Source organism: Haemaphysalis longicornis, unplaced genomic scaffold (assembly GCF_048455015.1).
Source record: "Haemaphysalis longicornis isolate Haplotype H1 unplaced genomic scaffold, Haemaphysalis longicornis Haplotype H1 scaffold_1, whole genome shotgun sequence".
Lineage (NCBI taxonomy): Eukaryota > Metazoa > Arthropoda > Arachnida > Ixodida > Ixodidae > Haemaphysalis > Haemaphysalis longicornis.
This window is the reverse complement of record NW_027526203.1, coordinates 159,050,283-159,069,232: the sequence shown is the minus strand read 5'-3', so window position 1 is coordinate 159,069,232 and position 18,950 is coordinate 159,050,283. Positions and strand designations below refer to the sequence as shown.

The window sequence follows — 18,950 nt, the reverse complement described above, 5'->3', positions numbered from 1 at the left end:
GGGAACCAACGCCATGGGCTTGAAAGTATGCAGGATGGCAGACTTTGTGATAAGACGTGGTGCTATTCGGCTTCCTAGAAGACTGCGCGTGAAAATACAGCTGGGGAAACGGTAATATCGCAAGTAGAAAAAGAAGGAAAAGATGAAACGGTTACATTCCTGACCAGGGTGTGATTCGAACACACAACCTTCTGATCTGGAGTCAGACGCGCTACCGTTGCGCCACCGCGCCGCGCAGCTGCGGTGCTCTAAATTACGGATAGGATACCTGAGTTTTATTAATTGCTGGTGTCGACAATCATTGAGTTCTGTTACGTAGCCTCTGTTTGGAGAACGTTCGTTTCGAGAGTATGGGGTCGGTGCGCAAATGTGGCTACTGCAGTCCAAGGGGACCCCGGAAGTCGTGCGCTTTGTGAGTGTAATATACGTTTCGGGAACCAACGCCATGGGTTTGAAAGTTGGCAGGATGGTGGACTTTGCGATAAGACGTGGTGCTATTATTCGGTTTCCTAGAAGACGCCACGTGAAACTCCAGCTGTGGAAACGGTAATATCGTAAGTAGAAATAAAAAGGAAAAAACGAAACGGTTATATTCCTGGCCCGGGTGTGATTCGAACACACAACCTTCTGATCTGGAGTCAGACGCGCTACCGTTGCGCCACCGGGCCGCACAGCTACAGTGCTCTAAATTACGGATAGGATACCTCCGTTTTATTAATTGCTGGTGTCGACAATCATTGAGTTCTGTAACGTTGCCTCTGTTTGAAGAACGTTCGTTTCGGGAGTATGGGGTCGGTTCGCGAATGTGGCTACTGCATTCCAAGGGGACCCCGGAAGTCGTGCGCTATGTGAGTGTAATATACGTTTCGTGCACCAACGCCATGGGTTTGAAACTTGCAGAATGGTATACTTTGTGATAAGACGTGGTGCTATTATTCGGCTTCCTAGAAGACGCCGCGTGAAAATCCAGCTGGGGTAACGGTAATATCGCAAGTAGAAATAAAAAGGAAAAAAGGAAACGGTTATATTTCTGACCCGGGTGTGATTCGAACACACCACCTTCTGATCTGGAGTCAGACGCGCTACCGTTGTTCCACCGGGCCGCACAGCTATGGTCCTCTAAATTACGGATAGAATACAACGTCATTTATGCTATCACAACATTCGAGAATGCTCCGTACTATATGTATATTACTTGTGATAGACCTTCCCTTTATACCACATGTTTGGTGTTCACCCACTATGTTCGTTATCACACTCTGTAATCTCTTTGCTAAAACTTTCATTAAAATTTTATAATCAACATTCATTAAAGATATTGGCCTATACGCAGTAACTTTTCTGAGCTCTTCGCTTACGTCTGTTTTCGGTATGAGGACAGTGTGCAAGGACAGTGTGCAGTCTTTCCTGCTTGTAGGCTTGTACAGGCCACACAACACTGCACTTAAGTCATTGCGGAAGGCTTTGTAGAACGCCGTGCACAACCTGTCTGGGCCTGGAGACTTTCCCGGACTTAGTTCGTCGATAGCCTTCTTAACCTCGTCCACTGTAATTGGTACTTCTAAATTTTCTTTTGTCTCATCGTCTGTCACCGTCAAGAATCTTAAAAAGTTGTCCTTAAACCGTGATCTGGAGTCAGACGCGCTACCGTTGCGCCACCGGGCCGCAACGCTACGGTGCTCTAAATTACGTATAGGATACCTGCGTTTTATATATTGCTGGTGTCGACAATCATTGAGTTCTGTTACGTAGCCTCTGTTTGAAGAACGTTCGTTTCGAGAGTATGGGGTCGGTGCGCGAATGTGGCTACTGCATTCCAAGGGGACCCCGGAAGTCGTGCGCTTTGTGAGTGTAATATACGTTTCGTGCACCAACGCCATAGGTTTGAAACTTGCAGGATGGTAGACTTTGTGATAAGACGTGGTGCTATTATTCGGCTTCCTAGAAGACGCCGCGTGAAAATCCAGCTGGGGAAATGGGAATATCAAGTAGAAATAAAAAGGAAAAAAGGAAACGGCTTTATTCCTGACCCGGGTGTGATTCCAACATCCAACTAGCTGATCTGGAGCCAGACGCGCTACCATTGCGCGACTGGGCCTTTTTTCTTTTTTTTAGCTTCATTTAAAAACCAGTACTATGTACATAGTAAAAAAGGCAGTCTTTGCCTTTATACATCAGAGGCCGTTGACATAACAGAGTGTACTCAGCGAAGTGAAACACACAGATACACTGGTTCATTTTGAAATCACGGATGGACGCGTCTGTGCAATTGCGACTGCACTACTTTGCACTTGCTGGATAGCTTGTTGTCTGCACTTTTTAACAGAGAGCTGGTGTAGGCAAATGCGGCACAAAAATGCGTCCACGCGGACTTTTGCTCCCTCCAAACAAAGGACGTGTTCCGTGCGAGACCGCAAAATCGCATACAATCCGAACAGCAGGACAATTTCCACATATTTGTCATCTCGGTATTCCTCACTTGTGAGAAACTTCCCATCCTTCCGAGATGCATACAGAGAAATTCCAAATGCTGATCTGACCTCAGGCAGTAAAAGTAAACAGCCCCCTGACGTACGCACAGCATGGCAAACACACACGTTGTAGTTTCCTCGAAACTGCCAAATAATCTGCTCCGTCTGCTCCTCAGTTTTTACCTTAGTCTCTCGAATGGCGATGAGGTCAAGGTCATGTTCAATAAAGAGCATACTCAGCTGGCACTGCCTCCTGCTGGCCGCGAAATCCCGGACGTTTATCGTACCTATTCACAATGCTGTTTTATCCATTGATGTCTCGATTAATGACACAGACTAGGAGCAGAAATTTCGCTGCATCTCTCAATACACTGTTGGCAACCCACTACACTCACCCACCCACGCATACACACACACACGCAAGCACACACACACACACACACCCAAACCCAAAAAACCTCGTGATGGTGGCATACCTCGAGGGCACTTTGCAAGGTCGTTGAGGGCTTTGAGTCTGCCATTACAAGTCTCTGCTTTCGACACGTGTCCATCCTCATTTCTTGGGGGGCTTCGATGCACTCTTATGTCTCTCCGTTGGAATGTTCGGCCTCACCTTCAGTTTCGGTCGACGCCGAACACCGGTTTCCGTAGACAGTTCACACGCACTAGTGTTCCCGGAGCCTTCGTCCTCGTCATCGTCGTCGACGTCCCGGACCCGTTTGCCACTCCCACCATTGGCGTCGGCCATTTCAGCGTCTGCCTCGTCCTGTGGTGTTGTTCCTTGCCAGTCGTCGCTTACAGGAGGTTGGCTTCCGTCGCTGGTGGGGCCGGCTCGCTGGGTTGCAGTAGCGGACAGCACTTCCACAATTTGTGGTTCACCGCACTGCTTGCCTTCTGGCTGCTCTTTGGCGCCTTCTAGTCCGGGTAGTTGAAGCTCGGGGGTGGTCGTTCGGCCGCCGTCCCCCTTTGCCTCGTCCTCCCCCTTGTCGCTGCCCGTTTCACCGTTGGCGTCGTCCTTGACGTCTATTGCCACTGCACAGGGTTCTTCCTCTCGTGCCCTGGCTGCTTCTTCCGCATCGGCTTCATCCATGAGGTGTTCCGACGCTTCGTCGACGACCGCTGGACCAGTGACACCTGCGTACGTCTTGACGCAAGCGGCGGCGTCATGACCGAAGTGTCTACACGTTTCACAGCGGGGCACTCGACATTCCCTGCGGACGTGACCTGTGCCGCGACAGCGTAGGCACTAGGGGGGCTACCCGGGACAGCGACCAGCGCATTGTCCCCCGCGACACGTAGCTGATGAGGCAGGTCCTCCACTTTCAGCCCGGCCTTCAGTTTGAGCGACACGGACCGCGTCGTTGACGCTTGCTCGGTACAGCCGCGAACTCGCCACCGCTCCCTCGCTACTTCGGTCACTTTTTCTAGGGCGCAAGAGCCACCCGCAAATCGTCGTCGGTCACGTTATGCAAAACCCAGTGCAGCTTGAGCCGAATGTCTTGGTTGCTGGAGTCGACGATGATACACCGCCTTTCCTTCACCGTCACCTCCTTCGCAGCTAGCGTTTTCTTCAGTGCTTCGGCATTCTTGAACGTGACAGCCCAAACATGATTCATTTGAAACGCCCACAACGCGGCAACGTCGGCGAGCGCTCCCAATCTTATCAGCATGTCACGAAAATCTTCCACCCGGTAGGTCCTTCCTTTCATGTCAGCGTGAAAAAATAAAGTATCCAAAACAGTAGTACCTGTTGGCAGAGTCGGCAGAAGAACTTGGTATTCCTGAGAAATACTTTCCATGGTCCTGTTTCCGCGACCCGGGTGGGCCGCAAAATCCGCTCTCCAGGAGCTCATGAAAAACACGTCCGCACACCGAGGTGGCCGGAAGTGGGTTGCGCCACCGGACCGCACAGCTCCAGTGCTCTAAATTACGGATAGGATACCTGCGTTATATTAGAACGACCTATTGCTGGTGTCGACAATCACTGAGTTCTGTTACATAGCTCCTCTGTTTCAAGAACGTTCGTTTCGAGAGTATGGGGTCGGTGCGCTAATGTGGCTACTGCAGTCCAAGGGGACCTCGGAAGTCGTGCGCTTTGTGAGTGTAATATACGTTTCGTGCACCAGCGCCATGGGCTTGAAAGTTGGCAGAATAGTAGACTTTGTGATAAGACGTGGTGCTATTATTCGGCTTCCTAGACAACGCCGTGTGAAAATCCAGCTGGGGAAACGGGAACATCGCAAATAGAAATAAAAAGGAAAAAAGGAAACAGCCATATTCGTGACCCGGGTGTGATTCGAACACACAACCTTCTCATCTGGAGTTAGACGCGCTACCGTTGCGCCACCGGGCCGCACAGCTGCGGCGCTCTAAATTACGCATACGATACCTGAGTTTTATTAGAAGGAAAGATTGCTGGTGTCGACAATCATTGAGTTCTGTTACATAGCTCCTCTGTTTCAAGAACGTTCTTTTTGAGAGTATGGGGTCGGTGCGCTAATGTGGCTACTGCAGTCCAAGGGGACCTCGGAAGTCGTGCGCTTTGTGAGTGTAATATGCGTTTCATGCACCAACGCCATGGGCTTGAAAGTTGGCAGGATGGTAGACTTTTTGATCAGACGTGGGGCTATTATTCGGCTTCCTAGAAGACGCCGCGTGAAAATCCAGCGGGGGAAACGGGAATATCGCAAGTAGAAACAAAAAGGATTAAAGGAAACGGGTATATTCGTGACCCGGGTGTGATTCGAACACACAACCTTCTCATCTGGAGTTAGACGCGCTACCGTTGCGCCACCGGGCCGCACAGCTGCGGCGCTCTAAATTACGCATACGATACCTGAGTTTTATTAGAAGGAAAGATTGCTGGTGTCGACAATCATTGAGTTCTGTTACATAGCTCCTCTGTTTCAAGAACGTTCTTTTCGAGAGTATGGGGTCGGTGCGCTAATGTGGCTACTGCAGTCCAAGGGGACCTCGGAAGTCGTGCGCTTTGTGAGTGTAATATACGTTTCATGCACCAACGCCATGGGCTTGAAAGTTGGCAGGATGGTAGACTTTTTGATCAGACGTGGGGCTATTATTCGGCTTCCTAGAAGACGCCGCGTGAAAATTCAGCGGGGGAAACGGGAATATCGCAAGTAGAAACAAAAAGGATTAAAGGAAACGGGTATATTCGTGACCCGGGTGTGATTCGAACACACAACCTTCTCATCTGGAGTTAGACGCGCTACCGTTGCGCCACCGGGCCGCACAGCTGCGGCGCTCTAAATTACGCATACGATACCTGAGTTTTATTAGAAGGAAAGATTGCTGGTGTCGACAATCATTGAGTTCTGTTACATAGCTCCTCTGTTTCAAGAACGTTCTTTTCGAGAGTATGGGGTCGGTGCGCTAATGTGGCTACTGCAGTCCAAGGGGACCTCGGAAGTCGTGCGCTTTGTGAGTGTAATATGCGTTTCATGCACCAACGCCATGGGCTTGAAAGTTGGCAGGATGGTAGACTTTTTGATCAGACGTGGGGCTATTATTCGGCTTCCTAGAAGACGCCGCGTGAAAATCCAGCGGGGGAAACGGGAATATCGCAAGTAGAAACAAAAAGGATTAAAGGAAACGGGTATATTCGTGACCCGGGTGTGATTCGAACACACAACCTTCTCATCTGGAGTTAGACGCGCTACCGTTGCGCCACCGGGCCGCACAGCTGCGGCGCTCTAAATTACGCATACGATACCTGAGTTTTATTAGAAGGAAAGATTGCTGGTGTCGACAATCATTGAGTTCTGTTACATAGCTCCTCTGTTTCAAGAACGTTCTTTTCGAGAGTATGGGGTCGGTGCGCTAATGTGGCTACTGCAGTCCAAGGGGACCTCGGAAGTCGTGCGCTTTGTGAGTGTAATATACGTTTCATGCACCAACGCCATGGGCTTGAAAGTTGGCAGGATGGTAGACTTTTTGATCAGACGTGGGGCTATTATTCGGCTTCCTAGAAGACGCCGCGTGAAAATTCAGCGGGGGAAACGGGAATATCGCAAGTAGAAACAAAAAGGATTAAAGGAAACGGGTATATTCGTGACCCGGGTGTGATTCGAACACACAACCTTCTCATCTGGAGTTAGACGCGCTACCGTTGCGCCACCGGGCCGCACAGCTGCGGCGCTCTAAATTACGCATACGATACCTGAGTTTTATTAGAAGGAAAGATTGCTGGTGTCGACAATCATTGAGTTCTGTTACATAGCTCCTCTGTTTCAAGAACGTTCTTTTCGAGAGTATGGGGTCGGTGCGCTAATGTGGCTACTGCAGTCCAAGGGGACCTCGGAAGTCGTGCGCTTTGTGAGTGTAATATGCGTTTCATGCACCAACGCCATGGGCTTGAAAGTTGGCAGGATGGTAGACTTTTTGATCAGACGTGGGGCTATTATTCGGCTTCCTAGAAGACGCCGCGTGAAAATCCAGCGGGGGAAACGGGAATATCGCAAGTAGAAACAAAAAGGATTAAAGGAAACGGGTATATTCGTGACCCGGGTGTGATTCGAACACACAACCTTCTCATCTGGAGTTAGACGCGCTACCGTTGCGCCACCGGGCCGCACAGCTGCGGCGCTCTAAATTACGCATACGATACCTGAGTTTTATTAGAAGGAAAGATTGCTGGTGTCGACAATCATTGAGTTCTGTTACATAGCTCCTCTGTTTCAAGAACGTTCTTTTCGAGAGTATGGGGTCGGTGCGCTAATGTGGCTACTGCAGTCCAAGGGGACCTCGGAAGTCGTGCGCTTTGTGAGTGTAATATGCGTTTCATGCACCAACGCCATGGGCTTGAAAGTTGGCAGGATGGTAGACTTTTTGATCAGACGTGGGGCTATTATTCGGCTTCCTAGAAGACGCCGCGTGAAAATCCAGCGGGGGAAACGGGAATATCGCAAGTAGAAACAAAAAGGATTAAAGGAAACGGGTATATTCGTGACCCGGGTGTGATTCGAACACACAACCTTCTCATCTGGAGTTAGACGCGCTACCGTTGCGCCACCGGGCCGCACAGCTGCGGCGCTCTAAATTACGCATACGATACCTGAGTTTTATTAGAAGGAAAGATTGCTGGTGTCGACAATCATTGAGTTCTGTTACATAGCTCCTCTGTTTCAAGAACGTTCTTTTCGAGAGTATGGGGTCGGTGCGCTAATGTGGCTACTGCAGTCCAAGGGGACCTCGGAAGTCGTGCGCTTTGTGAGTGTAATATGCGTTTCATGCACCAACGCCATGGGCTTGAAAGTTGGCAGGATGGTAGACTTTTTGATCAGACGTGGGGCTATTATTCGGCTTCCTAGAAGACGCCGCGTGAAAATCCAGCGGGGGAAACGGGAATATCGCAAGTAGAAACAAAAAGGATTAAAGGAAACGGGTATATTCGTGACCCGGGTGTGATTCGAACACACAACCTTCTCATCTGGAGTTAGACGCGCTACCGTTGCGCCACCGGGCCGCACAGCTGCGGCGCTCTAAATTACGCATACGATACCTGAGTTTTATTAGAAGGAAAGATTGCTGGTGTCGACAATCATTGAGTTCTGTTACATAGCTCCTCTGTTTCAAGAACGTTCTTTTCGAGAGTATGGGGTCGGTGCGCTAATGTGGCTACTGCAGTCCAAGGGGACCTCGGAAGTCGTGCGCTTTGTGAGTGTAATATGCGTTTCATGCACCAACGCCATGGGCTTGAAAGTTGGCAGGATGGTAGACTTTTTGATCAGACGTGGGGCTATTATTCGGCTTCCTAGAAGACGCCGCGTGAAAATCCAGCGGGGGAAACGGGAATATCGCAAGTAGAAACAAAAAGGATTAAAGGAAACGGGTATATTCGTGACCCGGGTGTGATTCGAACACACAACCTTCTCATCTGGAGTTAGACGCGCTACCGTTGCGCCACCGGGCCGCACAGCTGCGGCGCTCTAAATTACGCATACGATACCTGAGTTTTATTAGAAGGAAAGATTGCTGGTGTCGACAATCATTGAGTTCTGTTACATAGCTCCTCTGTTTCAAAAACGTTCTTTTCGAGAGTATGGGGTCGGTGCGCTAATGTGGCTACTGCAGTCCAAGGGGACCTCGGAAGTCGTGCGCTTTGTGAGTGTAATATACGTTTCATGCACCAACGCCATGGGCTTGAAAGTTGGCAGGATGGTAGACTTTTTGATCAGACGTGGGGCTATTATTCGGCTTCCTAGAAGACGCCGCGTGAAAATCCAGCGGGGGAAACGGGAATATCGCAAGTAGAAACAAAAAGGATTAAAGGAAACGGGTATATTCGTGACCCGGGTGTGATTCGAACACACAACCTTCTCATCTGGAGTTAGACGCGCTACCGTTGCGCCACCGGGCCGCACAGCTGCGGCGCTCTAAATTACGCATACGATACCTGAGTTTTATTAGAAGGAAAGATTGCTGGTGTCGACAATCATTGAGTTCTGTTACATAGCTCCTCTGTTTCAAGAACGTTCTTTTCGAGAGTATGGGGTCGGTGCGCTAATGTGGCTACTGCAGTCCAAGGGGACCTCGGAAGTCGTGCGCTTTGTGAGTGTAATATGCGTTTCATGCACCAACGCCATGGGTTTGAAAGTTGGCAGGATGGTAGACTTTTTGATCAGACGTGGGGCTATTATTCGGCTTCCTAGAAGACGCCGCGTGAAAATCCAGCGGGGGAAACGGGAATATCGCAAGTAGAAACAAAAAGGATTAAAGGAAACGGGTATATTCGTGACCCGGGTGTGATTCGAACACACAACCTTCTCATCTGGAGTTAGACGCGCTACCGTTGCGCCACCGGGCCGCACAGCTGCGGCGCTCTAAATTACGCATACGATACCTGAGTTGAAAGTGAACATTTCGACAGACTTCTGTCTGGTTGGGAAATTACTTAGAAGGAAAGATTGCTGGTGTCGACAATCATTGAGTTCTGTTACATAGCTCCTCTGTTTCAAGAACGTTCTTTTCGAGAGTATGGGGTCGGGGCGCTAATGTGGCTACTGCAGTCCAAGGGGACCTCGGAAGTCGTGCGCTTTGTGAGTGTAATATGCGTTTCATGCACCAACGCCATGGGCTTGAAAGTTGGCAGGATGGTAGACTTTTTGATCAGACGTGGGGCTATTATTCGGCTTCCTAGAAGACGCCGCGTGAAAATCCAGCGGGGGAAACGGGAATATCGCAAGTAGAAACAAAAAGGATTAAAGGAAACGGGTATATTCGTGACCCGGGTGTGATTCGAACACACAACCTTCTCATCTGGAGTTAGACGCGCTACCGTTGCGCCACCGGGCCGCACAGCTGCGGCGCTCTAAATTACGCATACGATACCTGAGTTTTATTAGAAGGAAAGATTGCTGGTGTCGACAATCATTGAGTTCTGTTACATAGCTCCTCTGTTTCAAGAACGTTCTTTTCGAGAGTATGGGGTCGGTGCGCTAATGTGGCTACTGCAGTCCAAGGGGACCTCGGAAGTCGTGCGCTTTGTGAGTGTAATATGCGTTTCATGCACCAACGCCATGGGCTTGAAAGTTGGCAGGATGGTAGACTTTTTGATCAGACGTGGGGCTATTATTCGGCTTCCTAGAAGACGCCGCGTGAAAATCCAGCGGGGGAAACGGGAATATCGCAAGTAGAAACAAAAAGGATTAAAGGAAACGGGTATATTCGTGACCCGGGTGTGATTCGAACACACAACCTTCTCATCTGGAGTTAGACGCGCTACCGTTGCGCCACCGGGCCGCACAGCTGCGGCGCTCTAAATTACGCATACGATACCTGAGTTTTATTAGAAGGAAAGATTGCTGGTGTCGACAATCATTGAGTTCTGTTACATAGCTCCTCTGTTTCAAGAACGTTCTTTTCGAGAGTATGGGGTCGGTGCGCTAATGTGGCTACTGCAGTCCAAGGGGACCTCGGAAGTCGTGCGCTTTGTGAGTGTAATATGCGTTTCATGCACCAACGCCATGGGCTTGAAAGTTGGCAGGATGGTAGACTTTTTGATCAGACGTGGGGCTATTATTCGGCTTCCTAGAAGACGCCGCGTGAAAATCCAGCGGGGGAAACGGGAATATCGCAAGTAGAAACAAAAAGGATTAAAGGAAACGGGTATATTCGTGACCCGGGTGTGATTCGAACACACAACCTTCTCATCTGGAGTTAGACGCGCTACCGTTGCGCCACCGGGCCGCACAGCTGCGGCGCTCTAAATTACGCATACGATACCTGAGTTTTATTAGAAGGAAAGATTGCTGGTGTCGACAATCATTGAGTTCTGTTACATAGCTCCTCTGTTTCAAGAACGTTCTTTTCGAGAGTATGGGGTCGGTGCGCTAATGTGGCTACTGCAGTCCAAGGGGACCTCGGAAGTCGTGCGCTTTGTGAGTGTAATATGCGTTTCATGCACCAACGCCATGGGCTTGAAAGTTGGCAGGATGGTAGACTTTTTGATCAGACGTGGGGCTATTATTCGGCTTCCTAGAAGACGCCGCGTGAAAATCCAGCGGGGGAAACGGGAATATCGCAAGTAGAAACAAAAAGGATTAAAGGAAACGGGTATATTCGTGACCCGGGTGTGATTCGAACACACAACCTTCTCATCTGGAGTTAGACGCGCTACCGTTGCGCCACCGGGCCGCACAGCTGCGGCGCTCTAAATTACGCATACGATACCTGAGTTTTATTAGAAGGAAAGATTGCTGGTGTCGACAATCATTGAGTTCTGTTACATAGCTCCTCTGTTTCAAGAACGTTCTTTTCGAGAGTATGGGGTCGGTGCGCTAATGTGGCTACTGCAGTCCAAGGGGACCTCGGAAGTCGTGCGCTTTGTGAGTGTAATATGCGTTTCATGCACCAACGCCATGGGCTTGAAAGTTGGCAGGATGGTAGACTTTTTGATCAGACGTGGTGCTATTATTCGGCTTCCTAGACAACGCCGTGTGAAAATCCAGCTGGGGAAACGGGAACATCGCAAATAGAAATAAAAAGGAAAAAAGGAAACAGCCATATTCGTGACCCGGGTGTGATTCGAACACACAACCTTCTCATCTGGAGTTAGACGCGCTACCGTTGCGCCACCGGGCCGCACAGCTGCGGCGCTCTAAATTACGCATACGATACCTGAGTTTTATTAGAAGGAAAGATTGCTGGTGTCGACAATCATTGAGTTCTGTTACATAGCTCCTCTGTTTCAAGAACGTTCTTTTCGAGAGTATGGGGTCGGTGCGCTAATGTGGCTACTGCAGTCCAAGGGGACCTCGGAAGTCGTGCGCTTTGTGAGTGTAATATGCGTTTCATGCACCAACGCCATGGGCTTGAAAGTTGGCAGGATGGTAGACTTTTTGATCAGACGTGGGGCTATTATTCGGCTTCCTAGAAGACGCCGCGTGAAAATCCAGCGGGGGAAACGGGAATATCGCAAGTAGAAACAAAAAGGATTAAAGGAAACGGGTATATTCGTGACCCGGGTGTGATTCGAACACACAACCTTCTCATCTGGAGTTAGACGCGCTACCGTTGCGCCACCGGGCCGCACAGCTGCGGCGCTCTAAATTACGCATACGATACCTGAGTTTTATTAGAAGGAAAGATTGCTGGTGTCGACAATCATTGAGTTCTGTTACATAGCTCCTCTGTTTCAAGAACGTTCTTTTCGAGAGTATGGGGTCGGTGCGCTAATGTGGCTACTGCAGTCCAAGGGGACCTCGGAAGTCGTGCGCTTTGTGAGTGTAATATGCGTTTCATGCACCAACGCCATGGGCTTGAAAGTTGGCAGGATGGTAGACTTTTTGATCAGACGTGGGGCTATTATTCGGCTTCCTAGAAGACGCCGCGTGAAAATCCAGCGGGGGAAACGGGAATATCGCAAGTAGAAACAAAAAGGATTAAAGGAAACGGGTATATTCGTGACCCGGGTGTGATTCGAACACACAACCTTCTCATCTGGAGTTAGACGCGCTACCGTTGCGCCACCGGGCCGCACAGCTGCGGCGCTCTAAATTACGCATACGATACCTGAGTTTTATTAGAAGGAAAGATTGCTGGTGTCGACAATCATTGAGTTCTGTTACATAGCTCCTCTGTTTCAAGAACGTTCTTTTCGAGAGTATGGGGTCGGTGCGCTAATGTGGCTACTGCAGTCCAAGGGGACCTCGGAAGTCATGCGCTTTGTGAGTGTAATATGCGTTTCATGCACCAACGCCATGGGCTTGAAAGTTGGCAGGATGGTAGACTTTTTGATCAGACGTGGGGCTATTATTCGGCTTCCTAGAAGACGCCGCGTGAAAATCCAGCGGGGGAAACGGGAATATCGCAAGTAGAAACAAAAAGGATTAAAGGAAACGGGTATATTCGTGACCCGGGTGTGATTCGAACACACAACCTTCTCATCTGGAGTTAGACGCGCTACCGTTGCGCCACCGGGCCGCACAGCTGCGGCGCTCTAAATTACGCATACGATACCTGAGTTTTATTAGAAGGAAAGATTGCTGGTGTCGACAATCATTGAGTTCTGTTACATAGCTCCTCTGTTTCAAGAACGTTCTTTTCGAGAGTATGGGGTCGGTGCGCTAATGTGGCTACTGCAGTCCAAGGGGACCTCGGAAGTCATGCGCTTTGTGAGTGTAATATGCGTTTCATGCACCAACGCCATGGGCTTGAAAGTTGGCAGGATGGTAGACTTTTTGATCAGACGTGGGGCTATTATTCGGCTTCCTAGAAGACGCCGCGTGAAAATCCAGCGGGGGAAACGGGAATATCGCAAGTAGAAACAAAAAGGATTAAAGGAAACGGGTATATTCGTGACCCGGGTGTGATTCGAACACACAACCTTCTCATCTGGAGTTAGACGCGCTACCGTTGCGCCACCGGGCCGCACAGCTGCGGCGCTCTAAATTACGCATACGATACCTGAGTTTTATTAGAAGGAAAGATTGCTGGTGTCGACAATCATTGAGTTCTGTTACATAGCTCCTCTGTTTCAAGAACGTTCTTTTCGAGAGTATGGGGTCGGTGCGCTAATGTGGCTACTGCAGTCCAAGGGGACCTCGGAAGTCGTGCGCTTTGTGAGTGTAATATGCGTTTCATGCACCAACGCCATGGGCTTGAAAGTTGGCAGGATGGTAGACTTTTTGATCAGACGTGGGGCTATTATTCGGCTTCCTAGAAGACGCCGCGTGAAAATCCAGCGGGGGAAACGGGAATATCGCAAGTAGAAACAAAAAGGATTAAAGGAAACGGGTATATTCGTGACCCGGGTGTGATTCGAACACACAACCTTCTCATCTGGAGTTAGACGCGCTACCGTTGCGCCACCGGGCCGCACAGCTGCGGCGCTCTAAATTACGCATACGATACCTGAGTTTTATTAGAAGGAAAGATTGCTGGTGTCGACAATCATTGAGTTCTGTTACATAGCTCCTCTGTTTCAAGAACGTTCTTTTCGAGAGTATGGGGTCGGTGCGCTAATGTGGCTACTGCAGTCCAAGGGGACCTCGGAAGTCGTGCGCTTTGTGAGTGTAATATGCGTTTCATGCACCAACGCCATGGGCTTGAAAGTTGGCAGGATGGTAGACTTTTTGATCAGACGTGGGGCTATTATTCGGCTTCCTAGAAGACGCCGCGTGAAAATCCAGCGGGGGAAACGGGAATATCGCAAGTAGAAACAAAAAGGATTAAAGGAAACGGGTATATTCGTGACCCGGGTGTGATTCGAACACACAACCTTCTCATCTGGAGTTAGACGCGCTACCGTTGCGCCACCGGGCCGCACAGCTGCGGCGCTCTAAATTACGCATACGATACCTGAGTTTTATTAGAAGGAAAGATTGCTGGTGTCGACAATCATTGAGTTCTGTTACATAGCTCCTCTGTTTCAAGAACGTTCTTTTCGAGAGTATGGGGTCGGTGCGCTAATGTGGCTACTGCAGTCCAAGGGGACCTCGGAAGTCATGCGCTTTGTGAGTGTAATATGCGTTTCATGCACCAACGCCATGGGCTTGAAAGTTGGCAGGATGGTAGACTTTTTGATCAGACGTGGGGCTATTATTCGGCTTCCTAGAAGACGCCGCGTGAAAATCCAGCGGGGGAAACGGGAATATCGCAAGTAGAAACAAAAAGGATTAAAGGAAACGGGTATATTCGTGACCCGGGTGTGATTCGAACACACAACCTTCTCATCTGGAGTTAGACGCGCTACCGTTGCGCCACCGGGCCGCACAGCTGCGGCGCTCTAAATTACGCATACGATACCTGAGTTTTATTAGAAGGAAAGATTGCTGGTGTCGACAATCATTGAGTTCTGTTACATAGCTCCTCTGTTTCAAGAACGTTCTTTTCGAGAGTATGGGGTCGGTGCGCTAATGTGGCTACTGCAGTCCAAGGGGACCTCGGAAGTCGTGCGCTTTGTGAGTGTAATATGCGTTTCATGCACCAACGCCATGGGCTTGAAAGTTGGCAGGATGGTAGACTTTTTGATCAGACGTGGGGCTATTATTCGGCTTCCTAGAAGACGCCGCGTGAAAATCCAGCGGGGGAAACGGGAATATCGCAAGTAGAAACAAAAAGGATTAAAGGAAACGGGTATATTCGTGACCCGGGTGTGATTCGAACACACAACCTTCTCATCTGGAGTTAGACGCGCTACCGTTGCGCCACCGGGCCGCACAGCTGCGGCGCTCTAAATTACGCATACGATACCTGAGTTTTATTAGAAGGAAAGATTGCTGGTGTCGACAATCATTGAGTTCTGTTACATAGCTCCTCTGTTTCAAGAACGTTCTTTTCGAGAGTATGGGGTCGGTGCGCTAATGTGGCTACTGCAGTCCAAGGGGACCTCGGAAGTCGTGCGCTTTGTGAGTGTAATATGCGTTTCATGCACCAACGCCATGGGCTTGAAAGTTGGCAGGATGGTAGACTTTTTGATCAGACGTGGGGCTATTATTCGGCTTCCTAGAAGACGCCGCGTGAAAATCCAGCGGGGGAAACGGGAATATCGCAAGTAGAAACAAAAAGGATTAAAGGAAACGGGTATATTCGTGACCCGGGTGTGATTCGAACACACAACCTTCTCATCTGGAGTTAGACGCGCTACCGTTGCGCCACCGGGCCGCACAGCTGCGGCGCTCTAAATTACGCATACGATACCTGAGTTTTATTAGAAGGAAAGATTGCTGGTGTCGACAATCATTGAGTTCTGTTACATAGCTCCTCTGTTTCAAGAACGTTCTTTTCGAGAGTATGGGGTCGGTGCGCTAATGTGGCTACTGCAGTCCAAGGGGACCTCGGAAGTCATGCGCTTTGTGAGTGTAATATGCGTTTCATGCACCAACGCCATGGGCTTGAAAGTTGGCAGGATGGTAAACTTTTTGATCAGACGTGGGGCTATTATTCGGCTTCCTAGAAGACGCCGCGTGAAAATCCAGCGGGGGAAACGGGAATATCGCAAGTAGAAACAAAAAGGATTAAAGGAAACGGGTATATTCGTGACCCGGGTGTGATTCGAACACACAACCTTCTCATCTGGAGTTAGACGCGCTACCGTTGCGCCACCGGGCCGCACAGCTGCGGCGCTCTAAATTACGCATACGATACCTGAGTTTTATTAGAAGGAAAGATTGCTGGTGTCGACAATCATTGAGTTCTGTTACATAGCTCCTCTGTTTCAAGAACGTTCTTTTCGAGAGTATGGGGTCGGTGCGCTAATGTGGCTACTGCAGTCCAAGGGGACCTCGGAAGTCATGCGCTTTGTGAGTGTAATATGCGTTTCATGCACCAACGCCATGGGCTTGAAAGTTGGCAGGATGGTAGACTTTTTGATCAGACGTGGGGCTATTATTCGGCTTCCTAGAAGACGCCGCGTGAAAATCCAGCGGGGGAAACGGGAATATCGCAAGTAGAAACAAAAAGGATTAAAGGAAACGGGTATATTCGTGACCCGGGTGTGATTCGAACACACAACCTTCTCATCTGGAGTTAGACGCGCTACCGTTGCGCCACCGGGCCGCACAGCTGCGGCGCTCTAAATTACGCATACGATACCTGAGTTTTATTAGAAGGAAAGATTGCTGGTGTCGACAATCATTGAGTTCTGTTACATAGCTCCTCTGTTTCAAGAACGTTCTTTTCGAGAGTATGGGGTCGGTGCGCTAATGTGGCTACTGCAGTCCAAGGGGACCTCGGAAGTCGTGCGCTTTGTGAGTGTAATATGCGTTTCATGCACCAACGCCATGGGCTTGAAAGTTGGCAGGATGGTAGACTTTTTGATCAGACGTGGGGCTATTATTCGGCTTCCTAGAAGACGCCGCGTGAAAATCCAGCGGGGGAAACGGGAATATCGCAAGTAGAAACAAAAAGGATTAAAGGAAACGGGTATATTCGTGACCCGGGTGTGATTCGAACACACAACCTTCTCATCTGGAGTTAGACGCGCTACCGTTGCGCCACCGGGCCGCACAGCTGCGGCGCTCTAAATTACGCATACGATACCTGAGTTTTATTAGAAGGAAAGATTGCTGGTGTCGACAATCATTGAGTTCTGTTACATAGCTCCTCTGTTTCAAGAACGTTCTTTTCGAGAGTATGGGGTCGGTGCGCTAATGTGGCTACTGCAGTCCAAGGGGACCTCGGAAGTCGTGCGCTTTGTGAGTGTAATATGCGTTTCATGCACCAACGCCATGGGCTTGAAAGTTGGCAGGATGGTAGACTTTTTGATCAGACGTGGGGCTATTATTCGGCTTCCTAGAAGACGCCGCGTGAAAATCCAGCGGGGGAAACGGGAACATCGCAAATAGAAATAAAAAGGAAAAAAGGAAACAGCCATATTCGTGACCCGGGTGTGATTCGAACACACAACCTTCTCATCTGGAGTTAGACGCGCTACCGTTGCGCCACCGGGCCGCACAGCTGCGGCGCTCTAAATTACGCATACGATACCTGAGTTTTATTAGAAGGAAAGATTGCTGGTGTCGACAATCATTGAGTTCTGTTACATAGCTCCTCTGTTTCAAGAACGTTCTTTTCGAGAGTATGGGGTCGGTGCGCTAATGTGGCTACTGCAGTCCAAGGGGACCTCGGAAGTCGTGCGCTTTGTGAGTGTAATATGCGTTTCATGCACCAACGCCATGGGCTTGAAAGTTGGCAGGATGGTAGACTTTTTGATCAGACGTGGGGCTATTATTCGGCTTCCTAGAAGACGCCGCGTGAAAATCCAGCGGGGGAAACGGGAATATCGCAAGTAGAAACAAAAAGGATTAAAGGAAACGGGTATATTCGTGACCCGGGTGTGATTCGAACACACAACCTTCTCATCTGGAGTTAGACGCGCTACCGTTGCGCCACCGGGCCGCACAGCTGCGGCGCTCTAAATTACGCATACGATACCTGAGTTTTATTAGAAGGAAAGATTGCTGGTGTCGACAATCATTGAGTTCTGTTACATAGCTCCTCTGTTTCAAGAACGTTCTTTTCGAGAGTATGGGGTCGGTGCGCTAATGTGGCTACTGCAGTCCAAGGGGACCTCGGAAGTCGTGCGCTTTGTGAGTGTAATATGCGTTTCATGCACCAACGCCATGGGCTTGAAAGTTGGCAGGATGGTAGACTTTTTGATCAGACGTGGGGCTATTATTCGGCTTCCTAGAAGACGCCGCGTGAAAATCCAGCGGGGGAAACGGGAATATCGCAAGTAGAAACAAAAAGGATTAAAGGAAACGGGTATATTCGTGACCCGGGTGTGATTCGAACACACAACCTTCTCATCTGGAGTTAGACGCGCTACCGTTGCGCCACCGGGCCGCACAGCTGCGGCGCTCTAAAATACGCATACGATACCTGCGTTTTATTAGAACGAAAGATTGCAGGTGTCCACAATCATTGAGTTCTGTTATTAAGCTCCTCTGTTTCAAGAACGTTCGTTTCGAGAGTATGGGATCGTGCGCTAATGTGACTATTACAGTTCAAGGGGACCCCGGAAGTCGTGCGCTGTGTGACTGTAATATACGTTTCGTGCACCAACGCCATGGGCTTGAAAGTTAGAAGGATGGTAGACTTTGTGATAAGACGTGGGGCTTTAAATCAAATGGATCTGCACCCGTACACCGTTTCTGTCCTTTTTTTTTATTTATAGCCCCTCTTTCGTAGATACTAAATGTGCTTTGAGCCAAGCATTTATCTCTTTGCGCAGCGCTACAATGTTCCTCTCTCATTAGGGCGAAAGCAATTCATAAGGACAGTCTGAGGGCGTCATGGTTAGAGTTTTGCAGCCCTCTGAAGGGGCCGTCATTATCCTGCGCTTGGTGCGCCTCCGTGCGGGCATTTTAGGGAGACTGCGGCAACCAACGCACCAACGCTGCCGCCGCTGCAGCAGGCCGCCGCTTGCGCTGGACTGCTACCACGCGGTCTGTACTGGCGCCGACTCCGATTTGGAAATGGATAAGTGCTTTCAACAATAGACCATGTTCACACCACAGA

The 18,950-nt window shown here is 49.6% G+C and overlaps 34 non-coding genes across 34 annotated transcripts; all 34 read right to left on the bottom strand.

The window, feature by feature from the left end:
* Positions 1 to 160: 160 nt before the first annotated feature.
* Positions 161 to 232, bottom strand: Trnaw-cca (transfer RNA tryptophan (anticodon CCA)). Its single transcript has one exon. It is a non-coding gene; the product is annotated as a tRNA-Trp (tRNA).
* A 364-nt stretch (positions 233 to 596) lies between these two features.
* On the bottom strand, positions 597 to 668 carry Trnaw-cca (transfer RNA tryptophan (anticodon CCA)). The gene has a single exon. It is a non-coding gene; the product is annotated as a tRNA-Trp (tRNA).
* Positions 669 to 1,031: 363 nt separating this feature from the next.
* Trnaw-cca (transfer RNA tryptophan (anticodon CCA)) lies at positions 1,032 to 1,103 on the bottom strand. The gene has a single exon. It is a non-coding gene; the product is annotated as a tRNA-Trp (tRNA).
* A 3,649-nt stretch (positions 1,104 to 4,752) lies between these two features.
* Positions 4,753 to 4,824, bottom strand: Trnaw-cca (transfer RNA tryptophan (anticodon CCA)). The gene has a single exon. It is a non-coding gene; the product is annotated as a tRNA-Trp (tRNA).
* A 375-nt stretch (positions 4,825 to 5,199) lies between these two features.
* On the bottom strand, positions 5,200 to 5,271 carry Trnaw-cca (transfer RNA tryptophan (anticodon CCA)). Its single transcript has one exon. It is a non-coding gene; the product is annotated as a tRNA-Trp (tRNA).
* A 375-nt stretch (positions 5,272 to 5,646) lies between these two features.
* Trnaw-cca (transfer RNA tryptophan (anticodon CCA)) lies at positions 5,647 to 5,718 on the bottom strand. Its single transcript has one exon. It is a non-coding gene; the product is annotated as a tRNA-Trp (tRNA).
* Positions 5,719 to 6,093: 375 nt separating this feature from the next.
* Positions 6,094 to 6,165, bottom strand: Trnaw-cca (transfer RNA tryptophan (anticodon CCA)). Its single transcript has one exon. It is a non-coding gene; the product is annotated as a tRNA-Trp (tRNA).
* Positions 6,166 to 6,540: 375 nt separating this feature from the next.
* On the bottom strand, positions 6,541 to 6,612 carry Trnaw-cca (transfer RNA tryptophan (anticodon CCA)). The gene has a single exon. It is a non-coding gene; the product is annotated as a tRNA-Trp (tRNA).
* A 375-nt stretch (positions 6,613 to 6,987) lies between these two features.
* Trnaw-cca (transfer RNA tryptophan (anticodon CCA)) lies at positions 6,988 to 7,059 on the bottom strand. Its single transcript has one exon. It is a non-coding gene; the product is annotated as a tRNA-Trp (tRNA).
* Positions 7,060 to 7,434: 375 nt separating this feature from the next.
* Positions 7,435 to 7,506, bottom strand: Trnaw-cca (transfer RNA tryptophan (anticodon CCA)). The gene has a single exon. It is a non-coding gene; the product is annotated as a tRNA-Trp (tRNA).
* Positions 7,507 to 7,881: 375 nt separating this feature from the next.
* Positions 7,882 to 7,953, bottom strand: Trnaw-cca (transfer RNA tryptophan (anticodon CCA)). The gene has a single exon. It is a non-coding gene; the product is annotated as a tRNA-Trp (tRNA).
* A 375-nt stretch (positions 7,954 to 8,328) lies between these two features.
* Positions 8,329 to 8,400, bottom strand: Trnaw-cca (transfer RNA tryptophan (anticodon CCA)). Its single transcript has one exon. It is a non-coding gene; the product is annotated as a tRNA-Trp (tRNA).
* Positions 8,401 to 8,775: 375 nt separating this feature from the next.
* On the bottom strand, positions 8,776 to 8,847 carry Trnaw-cca (transfer RNA tryptophan (anticodon CCA)). The gene has a single exon. It is a non-coding gene; the product is annotated as a tRNA-Trp (tRNA).
* Positions 8,848 to 9,222: 375 nt separating this feature from the next.
* Trnaw-cca (transfer RNA tryptophan (anticodon CCA)) lies at positions 9,223 to 9,294 on the bottom strand. Its single transcript has one exon. It is a non-coding gene; the product is annotated as a tRNA-Trp (tRNA).
* A 416-nt stretch (positions 9,295 to 9,710) lies between these two features.
* Trnaw-cca (transfer RNA tryptophan (anticodon CCA)) lies at positions 9,711 to 9,782 on the bottom strand. Its single transcript has one exon. It is a non-coding gene; the product is annotated as a tRNA-Trp (tRNA).
* A 375-nt stretch (positions 9,783 to 10,157) lies between these two features.
* Positions 10,158 to 10,229, bottom strand: Trnaw-cca (transfer RNA tryptophan (anticodon CCA)). The gene has a single exon. It is a non-coding gene; the product is annotated as a tRNA-Trp (tRNA).
* A 375-nt stretch (positions 10,230 to 10,604) lies between these two features.
* On the bottom strand, positions 10,605 to 10,676 carry Trnaw-cca (transfer RNA tryptophan (anticodon CCA)). Its single transcript has one exon. It is a non-coding gene; the product is annotated as a tRNA-Trp (tRNA).
* A 375-nt stretch (positions 10,677 to 11,051) lies between these two features.
* Trnaw-cca (transfer RNA tryptophan (anticodon CCA)) lies at positions 11,052 to 11,123 on the bottom strand. The gene has a single exon. It is a non-coding gene; the product is annotated as a tRNA-Trp (tRNA).
* A 375-nt stretch (positions 11,124 to 11,498) lies between these two features.
* On the bottom strand, positions 11,499 to 11,570 carry Trnaw-cca (transfer RNA tryptophan (anticodon CCA)). Its single transcript has one exon. It is a non-coding gene; the product is annotated as a tRNA-Trp (tRNA).
* Positions 11,571 to 11,945: 375 nt separating this feature from the next.
* Positions 11,946 to 12,017, bottom strand: Trnaw-cca (transfer RNA tryptophan (anticodon CCA)). The gene has a single exon. It is a non-coding gene; the product is annotated as a tRNA-Trp (tRNA).
* A 375-nt stretch (positions 12,018 to 12,392) lies between these two features.
* Trnaw-cca (transfer RNA tryptophan (anticodon CCA)) lies at positions 12,393 to 12,464 on the bottom strand. The gene has a single exon. It is a non-coding gene; the product is annotated as a tRNA-Trp (tRNA).
* A 375-nt stretch (positions 12,465 to 12,839) lies between these two features.
* Trnaw-cca (transfer RNA tryptophan (anticodon CCA)) lies at positions 12,840 to 12,911 on the bottom strand. Its single transcript has one exon. It is a non-coding gene; the product is annotated as a tRNA-Trp (tRNA).
* Positions 12,912 to 13,286: 375 nt separating this feature from the next.
* On the bottom strand, positions 13,287 to 13,358 carry Trnaw-cca (transfer RNA tryptophan (anticodon CCA)). The gene has a single exon. It is a non-coding gene; the product is annotated as a tRNA-Trp (tRNA).
* A 375-nt stretch (positions 13,359 to 13,733) lies between these two features.
* On the bottom strand, positions 13,734 to 13,805 carry Trnaw-cca (transfer RNA tryptophan (anticodon CCA)). The gene has a single exon. It is a non-coding gene; the product is annotated as a tRNA-Trp (tRNA).
* A 375-nt stretch (positions 13,806 to 14,180) lies between these two features.
* Positions 14,181 to 14,252, bottom strand: Trnaw-cca (transfer RNA tryptophan (anticodon CCA)). The gene has a single exon. It is a non-coding gene; the product is annotated as a tRNA-Trp (tRNA).
* Positions 14,253 to 14,627: 375 nt separating this feature from the next.
* On the bottom strand, positions 14,628 to 14,699 carry Trnaw-cca (transfer RNA tryptophan (anticodon CCA)). The gene has a single exon. It is a non-coding gene; the product is annotated as a tRNA-Trp (tRNA).
* Positions 14,700 to 15,074: 375 nt separating this feature from the next.
* On the bottom strand, positions 15,075 to 15,146 carry Trnaw-cca (transfer RNA tryptophan (anticodon CCA)). Its single transcript has one exon. It is a non-coding gene; the product is annotated as a tRNA-Trp (tRNA).
* Positions 15,147 to 15,521: 375 nt separating this feature from the next.
* Trnaw-cca (transfer RNA tryptophan (anticodon CCA)) lies at positions 15,522 to 15,593 on the bottom strand. Its single transcript has one exon. It is a non-coding gene; the product is annotated as a tRNA-Trp (tRNA).
* Positions 15,594 to 15,968: 375 nt separating this feature from the next.
* On the bottom strand, positions 15,969 to 16,040 carry Trnaw-cca (transfer RNA tryptophan (anticodon CCA)). The gene has a single exon. It is a non-coding gene; the product is annotated as a tRNA-Trp (tRNA).
* A 375-nt stretch (positions 16,041 to 16,415) lies between these two features.
* Trnaw-cca (transfer RNA tryptophan (anticodon CCA)) lies at positions 16,416 to 16,487 on the bottom strand. The gene has a single exon. It is a non-coding gene; the product is annotated as a tRNA-Trp (tRNA).
* Positions 16,488 to 16,862: 375 nt separating this feature from the next.
* Positions 16,863 to 16,934, bottom strand: Trnaw-cca (transfer RNA tryptophan (anticodon CCA)). The gene has a single exon. It is a non-coding gene; the product is annotated as a tRNA-Trp (tRNA).
* Positions 16,935 to 17,309: 375 nt separating this feature from the next.
* Trnaw-cca (transfer RNA tryptophan (anticodon CCA)) lies at positions 17,310 to 17,381 on the bottom strand. Its single transcript has one exon. It is a non-coding gene; the product is annotated as a tRNA-Trp (tRNA).
* A 375-nt stretch (positions 17,382 to 17,756) lies between these two features.
* Positions 17,757 to 17,828, bottom strand: Trnaw-cca (transfer RNA tryptophan (anticodon CCA)). Its single transcript has one exon. It is a non-coding gene; the product is annotated as a tRNA-Trp (tRNA).
* Positions 17,829 to 18,203: 375 nt separating this feature from the next.
* Positions 18,204 to 18,275, bottom strand: Trnaw-cca (transfer RNA tryptophan (anticodon CCA)). Its single transcript has one exon. It is a non-coding gene; the product is annotated as a tRNA-Trp (tRNA).
* Between the last annotated feature and the right edge of the window lie 675 nt (positions 18,276 to 18,950).